The sequence below is a fragment of the Phoenix dactylifera genome, chromosome 3 (assembly GCF_051530095.1).
Source record: "Phoenix dactylifera cultivar Ajwa chromosome 3, Ajwa_hap1_PhDact_Kaust_v1.1, whole genome shotgun sequence".
Taxonomy (NCBI): domain Eukaryota; kingdom Viridiplantae; phylum Streptophyta; class Magnoliopsida; order Arecales; family Arecaceae; genus Phoenix; species Phoenix dactylifera.
The window spans coordinates 30,073,313-30,083,494 of NC_143192.1; positions in this window are offsets into that span (position 1 = coordinate 30,073,313).

A 10,182-nucleotide genomic window follows, 5' to 3' on the forward strand; every position below is an offset into this window, starting at 1 on the left:
AGAACGGCCCATAAGGGCCTGAACCGGGCCTGGGCCGGGCCAGGCACGGCTCGTCCCCTTTAAAATAAATGAAAATAAATTTTTTTTAATAAATTAATAAATATTGGGAACTAAGAATTTATTAATATAAAGCCACCTTAATGGTGGGGGGTTTGGCATAGACCCCTACCAGTTTATTAATTTAAATCAAAATGGTAATTGAAGGGAGGTTTGGACCTTGGTCTGACCTCCAAAATACAATAAGAAAGAAAAAAAATAGAGATGACTCACTTTAACAATTAAAAAAATAAAAATATACAATTATAAAAAATTAAGAAATAAAAATAAATGATCAAAATCTTACTAATCATCAGTACTCACTATTCAGTAGTGTTTGTATCATCATCATCAGAGGATGTTGTATCATGTCCACCTTTATCTTGAAGTCTCGACTCAGCATCCAACCAATCTTTGAAGCGGAGAAGCATCTCAACCGTTTCGCCAGTCATCCTACTTCTCTTTTCGTCAAGAACACGCCGACCTGCACTAAAAGTGGATTCCGTGCTACTGTGGACATCGGCATAGCTAAAATATCGCGTGCAATTGCAGACATAACAGGATATTGATTTTTAACACTCTTCCACCAAGATAATACATCTAGACTCTCTATTTGATTTTCATCATATGCAGACTGAAGATCATTTCGTAAATAAAATTCTAGTTCACTACTTAAAGATGAAGAAGATGAAGATGAACTTGAAGCATGTGTGTGTTTTCTCTGTGCAATGAATGAAAAAATAGATGACGAACGAGAACTACTAGAAGAAGAAATAGAGCTTTGTACGGAAAATCTAGATCCACGAATTTTTTTATCATATATAGCATAAATATCATAAAGAAGTTGTTTTACCTCAATTTTAGTAGGTTCAGGATCTTAAATCATATTTTCACAATATGCATCAAGTAAAATTAGTACGCCATTCAATTTAACTCTTGGATCAAATACAGCAGCTAAGTTATGTATAGGACATATCTTGTCCCAATACTCATTCCATTTAGATTCCATTTGTTCAATAATAGGCATTAAAACATCATCATATCTATGTTCTGCAAATTTTTGACTAATCATATATGCTTGTTGTAAAAATAAACATGAAGTTGGATACTAAATACCAGAAAGAACATTAGTAGCATTATAAAAACTAAGCAAAAAATCTTCCAAAATTTTTTCTTTATTCCAATCAATTTCAGTCAATGTAAAGCTTAATCCACGATCATTAATATATGCACTTAATAAGTTTTTATATGGGTATGCATCATGTATCATGCTATATGTTGAGTTCCAACGAGTAATTACATCAAGTTTAAATTTTTTAAAACGTTTATCATGATTTATACATAGTTTCTTAAATTTTTGAAGTCTTGATCTTGAAGCATGAATAAAAGAAACTGCATTTCTAATTTTTGAAATGACATCTTGAATCATGCCCATGCCAGCTCGAACAGAAAGATTTAAGATATGACATGCACATCTAATATGCAATAAATTTCCATTTAACATGGGATGCAATGAGTCCTTTAATAATGTAACAGCAGAATTATTATTAGATACATTATCAAAAGTAATAGACATAATTTTATCATTAATATTATATGAACATGCAGTTTGATAAATGGCATTTGAAATTTGTTGCCCAGAATGTAAAAAATCAAAAGCACGAAAAGAAAGAATACGTTTATTTAATTGCCAATCATTATCAATATAATGAGCAGTAATAGCAATAAAACAATTACTACCTAAAGATGCTGACCAAATATCAGAAGATAAAGAAACTTTTACATTTAAAGTAGAGAGTATTTCAATTAAACTTTGTCTCATTGCTAAAAAGTTAGTCATAGCTACTCTTCGAAATGTACGCCTACTAGTTCTTTTGTAAGCAGGTTGTAGGTTTAATTGAACATATTCTTCAAAATTAAAAAATTCACATAAACTAAAAGGTAATTCATCCTTAACTATCCATTTTACAAGTGCTTTTCTTTGATTTTCATGATTATATGCAAAATTACCTAAAAGTGATCCCCCTTGTATATTAAGGGTACTTTGAAGACGAGAATCATGCATCCTATGACTCTCTTGATGTCTTTTTAAATGGCCTGCTCCTCCACTACTACTACAACTATAAAGTTTGACACATTTTTTACATTTTGCTTTCTAGACTCCATCAACCATAATTCTATCAAATTCATTCCATACAGTACTAGTCCTCTTACGAGAAGAGGTTTGATCTTCACTCGGTTCACTAGTTCTAGAGGAACTAGGAACATGGAGTTGGAGATTAGTTTCTTCTCCCTTAGAAACAGGAGGAATCCCAAAATGACTTTTCTCAAAAGATGACATATCTAAATTGATGAATGCAAAAAATAAAAACTAACCACAAGGAGGAATTGAGTAGAGGACCAGAGGTAGAGGCGTAGAGCCGAGATTTTTGAGCTTTCTCTTGTGCTCTCAACAAGAACCTCCTTCTCTTCTCAACAAGAATCTCCTCTTGTGTAGCACTTGAACACTTGCTAAATGCAAACTAAAAATTAAATTGCTAGAAGAGCACTTGCTAAATATTGCTAGAAGAGAGAAATAGTAGTAGTAGAGAAGGAGAGAAGAGTTGGTTTGGTATGGTGAGAATGAGGAAGGAAAGGGGTATTTATAGGACTCCAAATATATTTTTTTTCCAAAATACCCCTCAAATTAGCCATTTTATGATTGTTGGGAGGGGTATTTTGGGTAAAAACAAAAAATAGCCGTTATGGCAACGGTTTTTTTTTTTGCCAGACGGGCCATGCCAGGCACGGCCCGTAACGGCTATTTTTGGGTAGCCAGACGGGCCGTACCAGGCACGGCCCGTCTCGTGCCTGGCACGGCCCGTAACGGCTATTTTTTTTGCCATACGGGCCGTGCCAGGCACGGCCCGTCTCGTGCCAGGGCCCGGCACGGCCCGCCACCCCACGGGCCTCGTGCCGGGCTGGGCTTAGCTTATAGGCTAAGCGGGCCGTGCCTGGCACGGCCCGTTTAGTAACAGGTCGGGCCAGGCACGGCCCGTTTAGTCTGTGGCCCGGGGGGCCTGGGCCGGGTCGGGCTCGGCATGGCCCGATGCCCATCTCTATTCTCCCCCTCAACATGTGCATTCAATTTTGTTTGAACTTTGTTCAAGTTTTTTTAATTTTCTTTTAATGTTTTAAACTTGAACTTAAGTTCTTAATTATAGAAGAAAAAAATCTGACGATTTGTTTTTGAATATGATTCAACTATTCTCTGAATATTTCTTGAATAGATTCTGCAGATTACTCCTTGAGGAGCCTCAACAGAGAGATAATGAGCCTCGAAGTATCGAATCCACTAAGAACAAATCACATTTGGTTTTCTTTTTGCTTAAGAATGTTCTTGTTTAGTGATTCCCTTTTCATTCAATTTATCATATTTTCTCCCTCTTTTTGTCATCATAGCAAAAAGGTGAAGTATCAAAGAATCAATGTAAAGGCACATAACACATAAAGTCATAACACAAAAGGCACAATATTCAATTTTTCAGAAAATGACTTCAGTTCATTGATTACAAAATTTGAGTACATTGATTGAAAGTCCAAAAGGACTTTAAATGATAACATAAAAACACAAATCTAAGGACGTCTAGTAGAAGAAGATGATGCGCCCATACTCCACCACTGAGCCTGCAAAACCAAGCTTATTCCCTCAGACACATTCCCTAGCTGAGCTATAATCTCTGAAGTCGCCGTAGCTTGTGTCTGGGTCAGTTGGGTTACATTCTCATTGATTGTATCCAGCTTGCCTATCAATACATTAACAAGCCTTTATGCACCTTGACTTTGCCTCAGCAGCTCTGATCTAATAGTATCTCGCATTTGCCTCGTGTCCTCCTTAATAGTTGTGAGGCTCAAATACTGACCCTGAACTAGACTTCTCAGACTTGACAGCTCCTCCTTTACTTCAACTACCATCATGGAAACTGCTACTGTGGAGGGAGTGATGTCAGTGGAGGGTGCACTGGATGTACCTCTCAGCTCCCTCACTATATCATCTCTCAACTCTCGGAGCTGCTCATGGCTAATCCTGATCTCTAGGAGCTGCTGAGGTGGTGGCACTGTAGAGGGTCCAGCTGAAGTAGATGGCTCAGCAGGAAATGAAGGACCAGATGTGGATGGGAAGGTGGAAGGATCTGTGGAGTGGTCCTGGTCATGTTCAGAGATAGATGAGTGATGAGTAGTGGGGTCAAATGGTGTAGATGTGGATGTTCTTCTAACCCAAATATCCTCCACCTTGTGGAAACCCATTCGGTGGAGAGTTCCCTCACCCATGTGGTCTGTGTGTCTGAGGGAGCGAGAGGGTTCTCCCTCAGGGATAGGGACTTCTAACTCCCTAAAAATGAGTGTGAAAAGCATACCATAGGGGAGACTTAACCTAGGTTTGTCTAGAGGTTCACAGATATAGCTATAGATAAGTTTGGAAAAGTTTAGGGGAATGTCATGTAAGATGTTGAACATCAGGGCTAGGTCTTTTTCTGAAATAAAATCAAACCTACCAGTCTTAGGAAAAAGAGTTCTAGATATGATGCTCAGGAGGAGTCGCATTTCAGCTGAAAGCTGATTTGCAAACACCTCCTCTATAGGGGATTGGGGTGGTCTCCCTAAAATGGCCGTAAGGGCCTCTATCCTATCAGCTGGATGAGTGGGAGCAATCCCCTCTTGGAAGAGGTGGAGGACTCGAGCAATGAGATCCTCCGAGACAAAAATAGGGACATTTGCTATAGTCCCTTTGATACCACCGCCATCCCGTGTGACGGTCCCATAAAATTTTCTAACTAGCCCTGGGTAAGTAGGGAGGTCAAGGGAACAAAAATAATCTAGACCTTGGGCCCTAAGGTGATGCCCTAAGATGAACCCTTCCCGGAAGAGGAAGTCAAAGTTGACCTTCCTCTCGGTGGAGACAACCCTTCCGGCGCACGGACGCGAGGGTATCGATCTAGGCGGAGAAGGAACCGGAGGTGGTGCCCTCACGGGTTCATTCCATGCCTTGGACCGTCTCTCGGCGCCGCTCGCGGTGAGAGGTCTCTTCCGGCTCGGGACGACGGCTTTCCTTGGCATTTTGACCTGAACCCGAAAGGAAAGACGGAAGAAAGGGAGGAAACACGGGGGAAAGGATGAGGAAAGTGGTCGGAGACGAGGTGGGAGACGACTCTGGGGTTTTTGAACAGTGGCAGAAAAGAAAGTTTAGAAAAAGTCATTTCGATTAGGGTTAAAAGACGGATTCCCGACCTCGAGTCGACTCGAGTTAAGCGCGAGTAGACTCTACCTCGAGTCGACTCCTGAATATGTGCGAGTCGACTCACCCACGAGTCGACTCTTAAATTCATTCGAGATGACTCGAACTCTGGCACACTCCTAGTTAATTCCGTGCCAAAAGAGAGAGATATGGAAATCTTTAGAACTTAAGAAAAGATTTGATGATCACAGATGTGAAATTCTATATCCAACATAAGCTAATCATCAAAATCAATGAATTAAAGAAGAGTATCACATGAATGGATCAATCACTCCTAACCCTCTTCTAAGAGTACAAAATCGATCTTCACTCAAGGATTTTGTGAAGATATCAGCAAGTTGATCATCAGTACAAACAAATTCAAGCATCACATCACCATTTAATACATGATCTCTTATGAAGTGATGTCTTATCTCAATATGTTTAGTTCTTGAGTGCTGAATTGAATTTTTAGTTAGATTTATGGCACTTGTATTATCACAATTTATGGAAATCTTATCTTGTTTAATACCATAATCTTCAAGTTGTTGCTTGATCCATAAAATTTGAGCACAACAACTTCCGGCAGCAACATAATCGGCTTCCGCCGTAGATAGTGCAACCGAGTTTTGTTTCTTGCTAAACCATGAAATTAAGTTCTCTCCTAAAAATTGACATGACCCGCTGGTACTTTTTCTATCAAGTTTACAACCAGCGAAGTCGGAATCAGTGTACCCTATTAAGTTTATGCTTGATTCATTAGAGTACCATAAAGCTATGTCTTTTGTTCCTATTAGATATTTAAAAATTCTCTTAACTGCAATTAGGTGTGATTCCTTAGAATTAGATTGATACCTAGCACACATGCATATACTAAACATGATATCAAGTCTACTTGCTGTAAGATATAATAATGATCCGATCATACCTCTATACAGCTTTTGATCTACTGACTTACCTGATTCATCTTTATCTAGTTTGCATGATGAGCTCATGGGAGTGCCAATCGACTTATTTCCATCCATATCAAATTTTTTCAGCATTTTCTTAATGTACTTAGCTTGATTGATGGAAATTCCTTCCTTAGATTGTTTGATTTGAAGTCCGAGGAAGTAGTTCAATTCTTCCATCATGCTCATCTCAAATTCACTCTGCATTAATTCAGCGAATTCTTCGCAAAAACGATTATTAGTAGCACCAAAAATAATATCATGTACATAAATCTGCACTACTAACATATCTTTGTTTTTCTTTTTTAAAAATAAGATTATATCAACATTCCCTCAAGAGAATTCATGGTTGTGGAGTGATTGGTTATACCCCTATTTGATTTTGATGAGCTCAAAGCATTTGAGTAAATTTCAAGTTATACTAATGAATTCAATCTAGTGTTTCAGACAAATATTTGTGAATTTATATTTAAGTGTCTCTAGCTTTGGTTCAATATATTTTGGTTAAGTATGGAATTCAATTTGAACCAAAGTCTGAAGCTCGAGTCGACTCCGGAAGATTACGAGTTGACTCCAAGTGTTTCAAAAGTTCTGGCACGAGCTCGAGTCGACTCCGGTACACTACGAGTCGACTCCGACTGAGAACAGACAGAAGGACAGAAAGATGAATCTCAGATCCTGTCACCGAGTCGACTCCAACGGTTTCGAGTCGACTCCGATGCTTACCGAGTCGACTCCCGACAGTTCCGAGTCGACTCCAAGGAGTAACAAACAGAAAGACAGAGAAGTATTTTTCAGACCCTGTTACCGAGTCGACTCCAGAAGAATTTGAGTCGACTCCAACGTTTGGCGAGTCGACTCCTAAACAAGCAAGAGTTGACTCTCAGAGAAAAGCAGACTGAAAGGCGGAAAACCAAACAAAGTGACTCTGTGAACGAGTCGACTCCGAGAATACGAGAGTCGACCCCAAGTCAGCCGAGTCGACTCCAAGACGATCCGAGTTGACTCCGAGGCAGTTCAACTCCAAAGACAGAGGATCAGTTTTTCGGGCTCTGAGAGCCGAGTCGACTCCAAGACGATCCGAGTCGACTCCGAGGCAGTTCAACTCCAAAGATAGAGGATCAGTTTTCGGGCTCTGAGAGCCGAGTCGACTCTGTTGCCCAGATAGACAACCCAAGAGGGGGGGTGAATTGGGTTTTAAAATAATTATTGCAATTAAAAGCTTTGTGAGTAACTAATTAAAACTTTTTGCGAGTGGATTAATTAGTTGCTATATGCAGTGGATGAAGGAAAAGTAAGAGACAATGAAGCAATCACAAACACAAGCAATTTTATAGTGGTTCGGAGCTAACCCTTGCTCCTACGTCCACTCCCCAAGCCTCACTTGGGAATTCACTATAATTCCTTGGATTACAGCCGGTTGTTTTACAAGCTCACAACCCAACTTGTTGTTTTACAAGATCACAACGAACTCGGTCGGTTTTCCCAGGCTCACCGACTAGAACCACCCAATTGTTTTTCCGGGATCACAATCAAACCCTTACACCGTTGGTTTTAACTTAAGAAACAAATGGTTTGAAAACAAACAGAAAAAGGAAGCTTCTTAACAAGCAGATATTCAGCGATATTAATAAGAGAGAAGTTAGGAGCCCTCAAACAGATTTATGAAGATGTAGAGGAGGGCTTCTCGAACTCGGAGTCTCCACGTGAATGTCTAGAAGATTTGATGACTGACGGAGACTTCTTGAATGCTGGAAAGAGTTGGTTGGATGGAGTTTAATGCCTCTCTTCCTTCTTTCACGTGTATTCCCTTTGAAATCTTTTGGTAGGTGGAGATTACTTGTTTTCTTTAAATGGAATGTCACTACCCTCCCTTGCTACAGTTCTCTGTGGCTATTTAAGCCATTCCCCAAGAAAACTAGCCGTTAGACCCAGATTACTAGCCGTTCTGCACATTCTGCAACTCTTGACAATATTTTCGTTGGGATTGGAGTCGACTCGCGCGATCTGGAGTCGACTCGCCTGTTGTAGGAGTCGACTAATGCTTTTCTGGAGACGGCTCGGCAACTGTTCTGGATTTGAATTAAAGTGCTGTCTTGACTTGGAGTCGACTCGACTGAACCTGGAGTCGACTCCCCAATGTCTGGAGCTGACTTGGCACTTTTGGAGACGACTCGTTCTAAGGAATCCAGAGAAGTTGCTTTCAAATTTGCTCACTCGAGTCGACTCGGATATTCTGGGAGTCGACTCGGCACTCAGAGCCCGAACTCCCGATCTTCTGTCTGTTGACTTGTGCCATCTCGGAGTCGACTCGGCTCTCAGTATCCAAAAAATAGTCTTCTGTCTTTTGGGGTTGCGCTGCCTTGGAGTCGACTCGAACTGTCTTGGAGTCGACTCGCCTCTCAGAGACGAAAATACCGTCTTCTGTCTTTGGGGTTGCGCTGCCTCGGAGTCGACTCGGACTTTGCGGGAGTCGACTCGGCTCTCAGTGTCCGAAATTGGCTCTCTGACTTTTTGCCTTGTATTTCTCTAGGAGTCGACTCTCGCTTCCTTAGGAGTCGACCTGCCAACCATCGGAGTCGACTCGAGTTCTTCGGGAGTCGACTCGGCTCTCAGAGTCCAAAATAGCTTCTCTGTGTTTCTGTCTGTTACTCCCTAGAGTCGACTCGTACTACGCTGGAGTCGACTCGGCAAGCATTGGAGTCGACTCGAATTCTTCAAGAGTCGACTCGTTGACAGGTTCTGAGATGAATCTTTCTGTCCGGCTGTCTGTTCTCAGTCGGAATCGACTCGTAATGTACAGGAGTCGACTCGAGCTTGAGCCAGTGCTTCTGATACGCTTGGAGTCGACTCGTAATCTTCCAGAGTCGACTCGAGTCTCAGACTTTGGTTCAAATTGAATTCTTTACTTATCCAAAATGTATTGAACCAAATCTAGAGACACTTAACCATAAATTTACAAGTATTTGACTGAAACACTAGATTGAATTCATCAGTATAACATAAGATATACTCAAATGCTTTGAGCTCATCAAAATCAAATAGGGTTATAATCAATCACTCCACAATCTCCCCCTTTTTGATGATGACAAAACATTGAGTATTTGAAAAGTGAATTGCTCAACCAAAAAGAAAATTTATAGTAAAATTTTAAAATGAATTCAAGTGTCTAGTTATTTAATTTATCCAAAACTGAAAGGTGTGAAACAGTAAATTTTGAAGTTAGAGCTCCCCCTTTCATTTGGAATTATATAAGCCTTCATGTCATGCAATCAATTGTTTGGCTTATATATATTTAATGAGTTTGCTTTCTTAAGATTTCAGATTCTCCCCCTCAACACGTGCATTCAACTTTGTTTAGATTCTCTGAAGTTTTCTTTTAGTGTATTGAAGCTTTTGAACTTAAATTTTTGGTTTCTAGAGAAAAAATCTGCCAATTTGTTCTTGAGTATGATTCAACTAATCTCCGAATATCTCTTGAATAGATTCTGGAGATTACTCCTTTAGGAGCCCCAACAGAGAGATAATGAGCCTCGAGGTATCGAATCCACTTAGAACAAATTATTTTATGTTTTAAAATTTTTTTTTTATTGATTCCCTTTACATGTCTATTTAATATATTTTCTCCTCCTTTTTGTCATCATAGCAAAAAGGCAGAAAGCACATCATACAAGCAGTTAGAGTTCAAATTTGCACAATTTGGAAGAGAAATGTCTACTCATTGTATTGATGTAAGTTTAAGTACAATTGTAGATACATCCAAAAGTAGAGAAGTAAGTACATATCAAAAAGAAAAAGCAAGCTACACTAGGATTTCTTTGTGGTGGAGGATATGGCTCCCTTGCTCAGTCTAGATTGTTGCATAATTAAACTGATCCCTTCTGTAATGTTTCCTAGCTGCTTTATGATCTCCGAGGTGGCCCTACTCTGGATCGAGGTAAG